The sequence below is a fragment of the Aquila chrysaetos genome, chromosome 4 (assembly GCF_900496995.4).
Source record: "Aquila chrysaetos chrysaetos chromosome 4, bAquChr1.4, whole genome shotgun sequence".
Taxonomy (NCBI): domain Eukaryota; kingdom Metazoa; phylum Chordata; class Aves; order Accipitriformes; family Accipitridae; genus Aquila; species Aquila chrysaetos.
Genome location: NC_044007.1, coordinates 34,730,424 through 34,743,478, shown reverse-complemented (window position 1 = coordinate 34,743,478; position 13,055 = coordinate 34,730,424). Strand labels below are relative to the sequence as shown.

The 13,055-nt window shown below is 44.5% G+C and overlaps 1 protein-coding gene across 2 annotated transcripts in view; it reads left to right on the top strand.

Moving 5' to 3' along the window:
• Window positions 1-11,930: 11,930 nt before the first annotated feature.
• The window catches only part of CRISPLD1 (cysteine rich secretory protein LCCL domain containing 1), a 45,754-nt gene continuing 44,629 nt past the window's right edge, over window positions 11,931-13,055 (top strand). The window contains exon 1 of one of the 2 annotated variants that reach the window (XM_030011950.1): window positions 11,931-12,199. The gene's annotated coding sequence lies outside the window, so the exon portion shown is untranslated. The remainder of the gene's footprint in view (window positions 12,200-13,055) is intronic. The other variant, XM_030011949.2, reaches the window with a different exon arrangement.

Here is a 13,055-nt window from a genome sequence, read left to right as displayed (position 1 = left end):
AATATGCTAATGAGCGCCTTCTTCAAAGATCTACTTATGAAAGAGCCATATTCCAACCAACAAAGTTCATTGCTTTCATTCTCCTTTGTTATTCTAATTAAATCTTCCTTTATGAATCAATTTTTAAACCATTCCTTCTTTTCATGTGCTTGTGAAATAATATATTTAATTACATTTATCTGGAAATTTACAGGAAATATAATAATAACAACAAAAATTAATAATCTTAAGATCTTTGTTTTAAACATCTTGTTGATTTTTGCTATCTAGAATGAGTTGCCACTGAAAACTGGGGTGATATGTAGGATGACATAAATTAATTCTGAATTAGTGGATCATAACTGTCCATGCTGGTATAATTTATAAAGACCCTGTTTTGCACAGCAGGGTCTGAGTAATTTATATAGAGAAAAAAGAATTACTAACAGCCTATAATAGAAGAATTAGCATGCTTAGTCATGCCAACATAAAATCAGAATTAAATATTCTTACTGATCCTTGAACACTGCTGTTTCAGAGTGTTCCAGTTGTTCTATCAGAATGTGGATAAAGGTCATTTCACCTGACCTTTAAGCTGTGGTATCATGAGATACTAAAGGACCCCCAGCACCAACTCAGAATTGTAATAGCTAAATAATATAATTTTCCTGTCTGATCTATATGCCTGTACTAGTTCAGATTTGTTCAGGAGAAAAAAAAAAAACAAAACCTGTGCAAGAAGTTATTCTGTGTTATCTAAAACTATCCAGTGCTCTAGATGTACTAACTGTACCACAGGCATGATTTCCAGTATCTCCTTAGTTCTTTTGGCTTCTGGTGCTCCTGGGGACTTCTGCCCCCCAAATCCCTAAAAAGCATCATTCCTTTCTCTAGGTGAATGCTACCTATGATCAGTGGAATTATGATGCCTCTGTCTGATTTTGCCCACATTAAAAAGACACGTGATTCAGCTGAAGCAGGGCCTGGGACTTGTAAATCATTCTGTACTTCACTGTGGGATCTCATATCGAACATCTGTACCTAGGCAGAAGTGCTGGATGTACCAGATCTCTAGGAGAAAGGTTGCAGCCAAGGAGCCACTTACTAGTGTGGCATGGATAGTGTGAGGTGTTACAGATATCGATGCCGATGATTCTGTATTGGAACCTGAATGCGTTTCTCAGATGAAGATGCTCTACTGGTATCACTGTCAGCCTTGTTTGTTGCTCTCTTCCAGTCATAAGAAGCTTGGTGTAAGTAAGTAGACCTGTTCTCCTCCACCTCACAGCTTTTAAGACACAGGATGATGTGGGAAGCAGAAGCTGAGTCCAAGATACAGGCACAATCATGGCAGAGACTGTCCCAGGGTGAAAATGGTTTTCTTAGAGCTAGATTGCTCCAGGCCAGTCAAGACATCTGAAGTCCTCTGATTGTGCTGCAGGGAACTGTGAGTAAAGAAAAGCAGCCTGTGTAGAAGCTGTTCCATAGGCCCTTTTTCATATGTGTTTGATTTAAAAAACAAATACATACATAACAGACACAAACCAGACCCAAGCATTTCTGTCAGCAGGAAAGTCAAACATTTATGCCTTGCACCATTTCTAGCTCTGGGGTCAGGGCAGTGCTACTTCCTATACTTCTCATCCCCATAACCAGCCATGCATCTTTCTCAGCTCACTAAGAGAGCTCTGAATCTGCAGGATTTGGAGCACTGCATTGCTATTAGTTCAAGGTACCTCACAGCACTTGTCATACCAGTGCTATGTAAGTCACAGCAGTTCTCAGCTGCTGCTTTTCTCAGGCTAGACCTTCTAGTTTTTCAGGGTGACAGTACCACTGAAACCTGACAATTTCACTTGAAGTTACTGTTTGTGACCACCTGCCTTACTGCAACTGTGAAGGATAAAGCAGGCAAACACTAATAGGACATAAAGTCTGATACCAATGCATCTCTGCCTTCCCTCCAGTAAACAAAATGCATATTTCACATACAGTCATACAATAAAGGCCAGTCTGGAATTTACTGGCAATATAACATCTGGAATCCAAAGTTGGTGGCTTCTAGATACCCACAGTATCTTCTTCACTGTCAGTGGGACTCCTAGTTTGTTCAGTGGCCAAAGTAGCTCAGCACAGATGCATGTATCATTTTTCCCACCCACTAACAATTTCTTCATCTTTGTAGGGTGATGTACTGTCACCAGTTATTGCTCTTCTTATGTATCCAAACACTTTCAATAAGAAGTAGAGATGAGGGCCTGCAGACATCACCACTGGTAAAACGTACGAGGCTGGTACTTGCAGACTGCATATGCCACAACTGTGCCCAGTTTAAGCTGCACAGGTCATGCTGGAAATCTACCAAGTCTACAAACTCTCACTACCAAATTAATGATTGATCCATCCCTGTGGGCCTGGTGATATAGCAGGTGACCAGCATGGCCTGGGTAACCTGCAGCATTAAGCATGTAGCTCTGGAGGGAACAAGACTGCCAATCTGCCAGAGATGTCTTCAGGAGGCAGAAGTATGTGGCTCTGCTCCCCCACTGTGGCTAAGTTTGGCTGTAGGTCAGGGGCACAGAAACCTTGGTACCTATGTCGCTAAAACAGCACAGGGGTTGGAGGATTAGGAGTAGGGATGGTGGGGCCCCATGCTGGCATCACACCCAGGTACTGTCATGACCTCGACACTCTAGGGGAAGATGGGACAGCGCAAAGATAGAGGCCCACTGGAAAGAGTTGTCATCCCCCTGTGTCTTTTACAGAGCCCCAGCCTCCCTAAAGAGGCCAAGTCTTTCCCTGGAGGACAAGAGAAATGCCTGGTAACAGGTAGGTCAGTGTCTCAGCGGTGAGTGGAGGTGCTGATGACACAACGGTGAGGGAACCACCTCTGAGGCCTCCCCAGCTAAGAGCTCCACAACTGGAGGAACAGCTGAGGAGTTGCTCCCTGCAGCTCTCTGTGCCTCTGTAGCCAACTCTACCTCCTGGGCCATCTCTGGGCCATAGCCACAGGTCCACAGTTTACCTTCTCATGTGTCTCAAGAATTTTCCCACCTTAGTGAGGAATGTGCTAGGCCCACGATTTAAACTTGCTGGTTTTGTCCCTCTCCCCGAGATAACTGGCTAGGGGATCGGGCCTGAGGATGGTGTGACAATGCATAAAGAGAAGGGATCAGAAGGTAGGGGAAGGAAGGAAATGGGCTACCCTGGAAGTGATCATCTTCCATGCCAGACACACGGTTTCCTCTAGTTTGCTGTTCAGGGACCTTGTGTGGCTTTGTCGTCTCATCTGCTTTACTGGCTGTAATGGGAAGGGTGTAGGTGGTTGATTCTGTACCTGGGTGGGCTCTTTGGATAGCATTACAAGGGAAGGGTGACATTCAGCTGCAGTGAGTCAACAGCAATGATATAGTCAGTGTAATCCACTGACTGGGGCACCGGAGCTCCTCCTTGCTGCACCAAAGGACTGTCCCTCTTGAGGTACTCCCAAAGCCAGCAGGAATAGCACCAAGTTGCTCTTGCAGAACAGTTCGCCGGGTAGAGGGACCTCTCCTTGACAAAGAAGGGTGACAAAGAACATTTCTATTCCTCTTTGTCACACTGTGCGCTGCCACTGGCATTTGGATGAAGTTTTGCCAGCAAAAGGAAAGCATGTGGTAGAAGGCAAGGTATTTGCACCCCAGTGGGAGAGGGATGGGCGGGGGGGGGGCAAGGAACTGGCCTAGTGAGGCTAGAAAAGGGAAGGAGAAGGGCAGCATGGGGGAGGGAGAAGAGGAAAGGCAGAAGGGGGGTGAAGACTACTTATAACCATAGAGACTCAAAGGGGATGGTGATACTCTACACTGAGATCTCCTTCTGCACTGCTGTCAGGGAGTTATTCCCCAGTACAAAGAAGGCCATCTTCTTATAGATCTTAGAGAATTATCACCACAGCTGAGAGCCCCATCCTCTCCACAATGTCTGTGTGGGTCTCAGGTTTGGGCAAGACAACATGATCAGTGAGGGTAAAAATTTGCCTTACTCCCCCATCCCAAACAAACCAAAAAAATTTACCTAGATACTCAGGAGGAACAAAGGAGAAAGATGCAGCAAGGGGGGGACAGGACAGAAGCCAACAGGAAGGACATTTCTCTGTCCCTTCCCTTTCAAGGGGCAATAAACTGAGGATAATCCATTCCTGGCAATAGCGACAGTGGTTGCAGCAGTTCAGACAGTAAATGTTTGATCCTTCCCCTCAGCCCCCAGTGAGGCAGTAGGGATTTCCATTTCTGTGCCGCTGCAGCCAGCAGGCCCTGCCATGAGCAGAGGCAGTGGGGCAGGGCTTGTCCTTCTGCCATGGCTGGCCTTGGCTGGGCTGCAGCTCAGTCTGCGAGGGGAACGGGCAGCAGAAAGTGGCCGACTCACCTATGCTCCCTGCACAGCCTCCTCTATGGCTGGCATTGGAGACAGGGCACTGGGCTAGATGGACCATTGGTCTAACCCAGCAGGGCACCCCTTATGTCCTTCGTTTATTTGTGCTATTCAAAGATTTCCTATGCTTAGGTTTAGATGATCAGAAGAAAAAAAAATGCTTCTAACTGCCTAAACTTCATAGCACCTCTGTGATACTGTTTCTGTGCCAGCCATCTCAGACAAGCAATCAGGATGCCTGGGGAGATGGAATTTACTCCTCGGGGGGAAAAGAAACCCCAAACCAAACAAACCAAAAAATCTTGAGCATTTTCAATGGAAAGGTCTTGGTCCAGGGACATACTTCTCCATAAATTCTCATTTTGAAACATTTTTCTCCCTTTTATTTTGAATCCTTGCTGTAATTCATATGCTGATAAAGATGCTACTTTTAATGGTGATACTGAAAAAATACTGATAGTCCTACCTCACTTTAGAAAAGCTGATATGGCTAAGTCAAGCCATTTCTTTTCCAGAGAGTAAACAAGGAATTAATGACTCTCACAGGGTCAAACTGGACAGGACTGCACCATTAATTAAACTGTTAAACTGTTAAGCCACTGCAATGTTAAATACTCTGTTCTAACCGGCAGGAAGGGATTCAAACTTTGGTTTGCTCCCTCATACACACAGCTCAAGTGATTCATACATATAAATCTATAAATAAATTGCCAGCCACATTTCATATAAAAAACGTAAGAACATGCAGTTTAGTACTGGGTTTTGTTCAAAACTTATCACAACAAAATCCACCTATCTCGGAGTAAAAGCTGGTTTGGGGCAAAATGCTCCAGTCCTGTCTCTGCAGCAACACTGAGCACAAATGCAACATTTAATTCAGTTAATTTTATGGGACAAATAGCTGGAGACAATAAAAACCACCAACAAAGTTCTCAGTCCTATTCCAAATCAATCAGCAGCAAAGGGACTCAGAACAAAGTGTTTCTGCGCTTAAGGCTTGAATTTGTTGGAGCTGTCTGGGTATATCTGTTCAGGCAGAAAAAAACAGCATGCTCATAAGTCCCCTATCCACCCAAAACAAAAAAATGAGAAAAGCATATGGTTGCGAGCTTAAAAGTGAGCAGAAACAGGAGACTAAATCAACAAGAATATATATGGTACCACATACCCACCCCAGTTAGTACTTTATTTCAAATACATTAAATGTATTTATCGGTTTTCAGTGCGATTTCATTTTACCAGAGGTACCCTCATCACTGGGTTACAAAAGCGTTACTACACATCTTCCTGGCTCAAAGTATACTTGATTATTTTGAGAAATAGAAGTGACAGAAAGAATGCCATCCTGACTCACTGTAATGTACAGGTTGGGGGAATTAATCAAGGACAATCAGGCTCAAATCCTTTTAGAGAGGGGTGGAAATGGAAACCTACTCTTTCAGATGCTGACTGATTATCTCTTGTGGTACTGTGTAAAAGAAAAGGGAGTATGTATTTGTCTTTTTTTATATTTTATGAACAGACATATTGAAACAATGAGTATATGTGCTAATATCTAAATGTCAGAGACTATTTCTGTGAGAGTCCAATTGTTCTTAATTTCAGGAGGTTTTTTGTTTGGTAAACAAACCAAATCTTTATACGCTTAAGAGCCAAGGGGAGCAAATGAACCAGTTTTACAATAAATAACAGTTCGGAAATCCAAACAATTTCCTGTATCTTTCTTTTAAAATGTATCTTCAAAGTAATTTAAATCGTGTCATTTTTCTTTTTAATGATAACCTGCCTTCCATTCACCCCAGCTCCCCAGTGCCCTGCAGCTCTGACATTTCTCCATTGGTTAAAATCTTTCTTGGATTTCATATTAGTTGCAGAATGTTAACTGCTGATAACTGTTGTTCATTGTTGATCTTGGAAAAAAATTAAACTAAAAAAATAAACTGTTCTTCGTCTCAATTAGAAGCAAAGTAGAAGCTCCCCTTAGTAGAAATAATTGCTTCCATTCACTGTAAATACACAAGAATGACTTTTTCAAAGTAATACAATGACAGTAAAATTATAGTTCTATCCTCACCCAATCATTGTATTCAAATTTTAAAATGAAACTTTTAAAACTAGTAACATAAAAGTAAAATCTTCATGCCATCTATTTGTAACTTAAGTATAAAAAATTATGTTAAGGTAATTGTTCTAGAAATCATTGTATGACTATTTCATGTATTTCATGTATCTTTATAACCCAATTTATATTTGACTATTTACTTTTACAGACATTTGTGATTACTTTTTCAGTCACTTGTGTGAATTAGCTGGTGAAGATGGTGCAGAAAAACATTTCTGCCAATTTTACTCTTCATCATAGTGATGGATAATACATGATAATAGGTATGCCTCCTTTTTCCAAAGGCCAGGAACTGTGGAGTGTTACGAGTATCTTTGTTAAGTCCTGTTCTTTTAAGTATTTTTCAAGCTTCCCAGAGAGATAATGGGAAACCATGATTTTTATTAACTCTGCTGGTGAAATAGCAAAAGCAATGGATATAAAATTTTCTCTATGATGCTACAATGTCTAAAGATGACCAACTTTTGAATGAACAGCGTGTTGCACAAACTGTACTACAGAATGCATAGTGATACCTGTTGATAAAAGGAAATGCTTGGAAATGCTGCTTGGTACATGCAAAGTGTCCAGGCACGTATATGGTTTCTGATAGACAATATGGGATCTTTATGCATCTTTTTACTCTGGTAAATCTACCCATAGGAAAGCTATGCCCCATTGCTTTTTTGTTGAGTTCTGTCTCTGAATTACCAATATAGCTGTGCTCCTCAAGAATAAAACAGTTCACGAGGTCCTCAGCAATAGATGTGGCCAAGACATTTTCAGCTGAAGGAATCCATCTATCAAAAGATCTTGCAACATTGGAATATTTTTGTTTTGGATAAAGGTTTCCCACCACACCCAGAATAGCACAAATAACAACACCCATCATCTCTCTACTTCATTTGTTGTCCTTGCCAGAAACCTTTTGTGACAGTTTTTTAAATCTGACCAGGCAGAAAACCAAAAAACTGCAGAGGCAGTTTGGGCAAAAGCTTAAAGCAAGGCTTTGAACACAGTTCCTCCATTTTAGCCACCAACTTGCATATGAAAATATTTACCTTTTCTAGCTCTATGTATATTCAATTGTAAAACTGGACAGATTAAACAAGAACCACCAAAAGCAAAATCAAATCAGACCGCTCAGCAACATGGAAGGCATATTAGGTGTCAGTGAAGGAGCATTCAAGAGCGTGGTACATATCAGGAAGAGATTAAATTTGAATCAGTGATGTCAGTGATGAGTGATGACATCAGTGATGAGTGGTGACATCAGTGACAAGTCGTGACGACAGTGGCTCATCAGTGGTGAGTGGTGTCCCTCAAGGGTCCATATTGGGACCAGCACTGTTTATTATCTTCATCAATGACATAGACAGTGGGATCGAGTGCACCCTCAGCAAGTTTGCAGATGACACCAAGCTGAGTGGTGTGGGTGACACGCCTGAGGGACAGGATGCCAGCCAGAGGGACATGGACAAGCTTGAGAAGCAGGTCCATGTGAACCTCATGAGGTTCAACAATGCCAAGTGCAAGGTCCTGCACATGGGTCGGGGCAACCCCCAGTATCAATACAGGCTCGTGGATGAAGGGATTGAGAGCAGCCCTGCAGAGAAGGACTTGGGGGTATTGGTGGATGAAAAGCTGGACAAGAGCTGGCAATGTGCGCTTGCAGCCCAGAAAGACAACCGTATCCTGGGCCGCATCAAAAGAACCGTGACCAGCAGGTCAAGGGAGGTGGTCCTGCCCCTCTCTACTCCACCCTGGTGAGACCCCACCTGGAGTACTGCATCCAGCTCTGGAGCCCTCAGCACAGGAAAGGCATGGACCTGTTGGAGCGGGTCCAGAGGAGGGCCACAAAAATCATCAGAAGGGTGGAACATCTTTTCTATGAAGACAGGCTGAGAGAGTTGGGGTTGTTCAGCCTGGAGAAGAGAAGGCTCCAGGGAGACCTTACTGAGGCCTTCCAGTACTTAAAGGGGGCTTATAAGAAAGATGGGGACAAACTTTTTGGCAGGGCCTGTTGTGATAGGACAAGGGGTAATGGCTTTAAACTAAAGGAGGGTAGATGCAGACTAGATAGAAGGAAGACATTTTTTACAACGAGGGTGGTGAAACACTGGAACAGGTTGCCCAGAGAGGTGGTAGATGCCCCATCCCTGGAAACATTCAAGGTCAGGTTGGATGGGGCTCTGAGCAACCTGATCTAGTTGAAGATGTCCCTCCTATTGCAGGGAGGGTGGACTAGATAACCTTTAAAGGTCCCTTCCAACCCAAACTGTTCTATGATTCTATGACTGAAAATTTGTATCCCACCTCACAGACATGTCTCCTGAAAAATCTCCTGCTTGGCCATTTTTGTGGGAGTCTGAAGCAATTTGCCACATTGTTAGGACAGGTAGGCAGCGGGGTGCCTGATCTGAAAGTCACTGGAGCCAGTTTGTGATATATGCAGTAATGTATACCTCCAGGGGGTTGAACTTCAGGTGTACCACAGATTTATCTGGCAAAAACTGTTCCCACGATTTAGTTGCCTACAGGACCAGGCAACAACCAAACACCGTTTTTGTGGGTCTAATTTTTGGAAAAAAAGAAAAAACCAAAAACGTTCATGTTAGGTACCAAACTCCTGTAACAGATCAGACTTTTTAATAGTACTTTCTAGTTAATGCAGTAGCAAACCAGAAGGTATATTAACTAAAGATGTTTAAAATCAACAGAAAGATGGCCTGGATTTTTCTTCTTCCTTCTGTTTTCAATTAAAAGCCCAGCTCTTACAATTTAGCAGATTTGCTAAATATGTGTTTATATGTATTAGTGTCTTTCTCTCTGTCTTTCTTACTTGGTGGTGTCACTCTTTCTTAAACCAATTATCCATGCTTGGGGGCCCTGTGTATTATTTCTATTAGGAAAACAAATTGATGATGAAGTAAAATATCTTTCATTCAGGCCCTTGTTTATTTACAATGACTGCTGGAATTGTGTCTCCTCGAACTCAAGGAGGACTCAAACAGCAGAAGATAATTTTTCCCTCAAACTTTAAATCACTATTTAGCCAAAGCTTAGGCTGAAAATCTTCCTTTGTGCCATATTCTCAGTGCTTGTCCAGCACGTACCTGATGACCCCTTACTGATTTCTTTCAAGTGGATTTTTTTGTTGTAATTGTTGTTGTTGCTGCTACAGCTATTCAGAAGACAGTTACTGAATCTGTCTGTCTGCATATGCCCTGTCTGCATGTGCCTTTGGGAAGGGAGGATAGTTAGCTTTAGTTTCAGGAGATGTAATGGTGCTTAACTGTTTATTATAACAATTTTAAATTATGGTCAGAGGTTTAAACCAATCCAGAATAACAAAAAAGGAGAAAAAGGTCTCCTGCAAGCTGATTAAGACAGCAGATCCAGGCAATTAGACTTAATTATATACACAAAATTAGTGGATAGTTCAAAATATCATTTGTCAAAGTCACAAGTTTTACGTGGTCACAAATCATACAGCCATAAACCAAATACAAAGGGCACAGTCACAGAGTATAAAGGGTTTATTCACTTGATGATAAATTAATTGATAAACAAAAAAAAAATCAATTTAAGTTATGCCTATCTCTTTTTATATTAGTATTTATTTTATTCAATCTAAAACCTGCTTTACAATATATTAAGGACTTCAATCCAACAAAGACCAAATATGATCAAGTGTTTTCTGCAAAGTATGATGAATACTCAAAATGAAAGATGGAAGGTGATGTTTGATCTATATTCTATTTGAAGCCCAGCAGATGTCCAGTGCTGATGGAAAGGGGCAGCTACTGTGCTTTCCAATGATTGATGGGAACTCCATAAATATGTTCATTCCTTTAGAATTTTTCAGTTTCTTGTATGCAACCATTAATGTAAACCTTTTCTGATGCTTTCTAATGAAATAGCACTTGTGCCTGTACAAAGAATAAATGGCTTGATATGACACATATACTTTATTCGGTGATGATGGTGAAGCTGTGTCCCGATGGTATAGAGTCTACATCTTGGCCTCCAGAGATATAAAGAGGATGTAAGTCTATCTAGCAAGACAAATGGGATGTGAGTATTACAAAAATCCAGATTTGACATGTAGACTGTATCAAGTTCTTCTAATTTTTGGTTTCCTTCCCCTCTCTTCAAACTCTTTTGGATGACCAGACTGTAAGTAAGGCTTGTTCTTCCGTACCAAAAATGACAGATGTTAAGGCATCCTGGTGCATAAACCCTGAAAAAACTTGCATCTAGTCTGTGTATCTAGCTGCACAGTGGCATTTTACCTCACACAGTTTTGCTAGGAAAAAAGTTTAGTGCCCAATACTTGGATGCAGAAGTCCACTTCCCAGCAGTGCAAAGAATAAGCCATAAAGATCAACCAACATAGAGTGTAACAATTTTTGCATATCACAGTGTGTAAGTAACAGAGTACCTGTAGCGTCCTGCAAGACAGGTTTGTTTCCAAGTCTTTAGGGAGATTATAACTAAAACTGAGGAGGAGAGAGTACAATAAGCAGCAGTGTGTTACTTGCACGGCATTGTTTCTCTTGGGCCCATGAAATTTGGAAGCATTTATAGACGGTCCGAAGCCAGCTGGATTCTGATGAATTTTAACCTCAGCCTCTTAGTTTCTGAAAACGAAAATACAGTAAACCTTTGCAAGCTGGTACAGCAGTCCTGTGAAGACTGGAAGCTGGTCAATCCTGCCATTAGCTCAATGTACCAAATTACACTAAATAAATGAAACATTGTCCCTATCAGCTTGCACAAAAAATTCAGGCTAGAAGACTTTGATTAAAATACAACGAAAAAGTACATATCTGATGCCTGGTCTTGCCGGAAACAGAAATGAGTTGTTACAAGCTTTTGAATTCTGCTTCGCAAAGAGAAGTCTCATGCGGCTGGTCTGAACCCACGGTAAAATTCATGTCCCGATACCTCCAGCCATATTTGCACGTTCTGGACTTTTGCGGAGCTCACGTGCGAACACCCAGCTTTTTCCCTTCGCCGTGTCTCAGCAGGAGCAGGCTGCCTTAGCACCCTCTCGCCAGCTACCAACGGATGGAGGCGGCAAGGGACGCCCCCCCCCCCCCCCCCGACCTTTTCTGGGCGATAGCTTCTGCAGGACCGAGGCCAGCTTCTGGCGGGAGGCTGAGGTCCCAGACCGCCCTCGCTGCCCCGCGGGACTCGGGGCACGGCCCGGGGAGCCGGTGCGGGCTCCGCCGCCTCCGGCCGTTCCCGCGCCCGCCCGGGCGAGGCCTGGCGGTGCGGGAGCGGGCGCGGGTGCCGGTGCCGGGGGCGGGCGCGGTGCCCGGAGCGCGGCGCGTCCCGCCCCGCGGGGTGCCGGGGAGGGGTGTCCGCCGCACGTCACCGCCGCCCGCGATAAATGCCCGGCGGGGCGGGAGCCAGGAGGAGAAGCGCGGAGCTCCTCGGGGCGGCGGCGGTCCGGAGGCCGGCGGGGGAGGCGGAGGCGGCGGCGGCGGCAGCGGCAGCAGCGGCAGCGGCTCGGTCATCGGCAGCCCCTCGCCGCGGCTCCGCTGCTGGACACGTCCGCACCCACCGCGGCTGCCCGCCGCAGCGAGCGGGGCGAGGCCGTGCCTGCGCCCCCCCGGCCCCGGCCCCGACGCGGGCCTGGCGAGGAGGTGGGCGGCGGAGCGAAGCTGGCTGCGGAGAGAGGAGGCAGCCGCCGCCGGAGGGGTAAGGGCGTTGGCGGGGGGCGGCCGGCGGCCCCCCGCAGCATCCTCCCCGCGGCGAGGGGGGGCGGGGGGGCGGCGGCATCCAGGCCCCGGCGGCCGCGGGGCGATGCGGTGGGGGAGCGGCTCCTCGGGGCCGGCTGCGGGCGGCGGCGGCGGCGCGCCGGCGAGAGCCCGGTTCTGCCCCCTTCGCCTCTTTTTGTTTCCCTCGCAGCGGCCGCGGCCGGCGTGGCGGGCTTCACGCTCTTTCACCCAGGGTGAGGGAGCGACCGTGGCTTTCCTACCTAAAGCACTCAGTCATGTAATAGGCGGTGTCGGAATACTGTGTTCTTGGAAGTGGTGCTACTTCTTCTGAGAGTTATCTGTGCTTTCCTTTGTTTGGTGAATAGAATAACCCCATCTCCCCCCACTTGCTTGTCCGAGTTGACTACCTTTAGTTTTTTTAAAACAAAAGCTTCAATCAAAGTCGTATTTTGAAATGCACCGAGAGGATATTTCGTATCAACTTCATTGTGGTTTTCAGTTCCCATTTTGGCAACGAATGTAAGCCTTTTAACTTCTTTTTGTTCTTAAATTCCAATACTGGAAGACGTTATCTGCAGTCTAATCTTCATTGATGTCTGGCTCCTTTTAAGTAGATATGAAAAGCATGCTGTCTTGCATGCAGGCAGTGAAATGTGCATGCCAGTGTACTATATAAAACCAGTTGAACAAACTGAAGCTCATGAGGTTGGAGATAAGCCATCTTCCCAAATCCATGGTGTATACTTAGTAGAGTCAAAAAAAAAAAGTAACATCCTGGTTTCTCCCCCTAAAACAACAGTGGCAAACTCCATACAAACTACAGGTTTTGTTGCTTA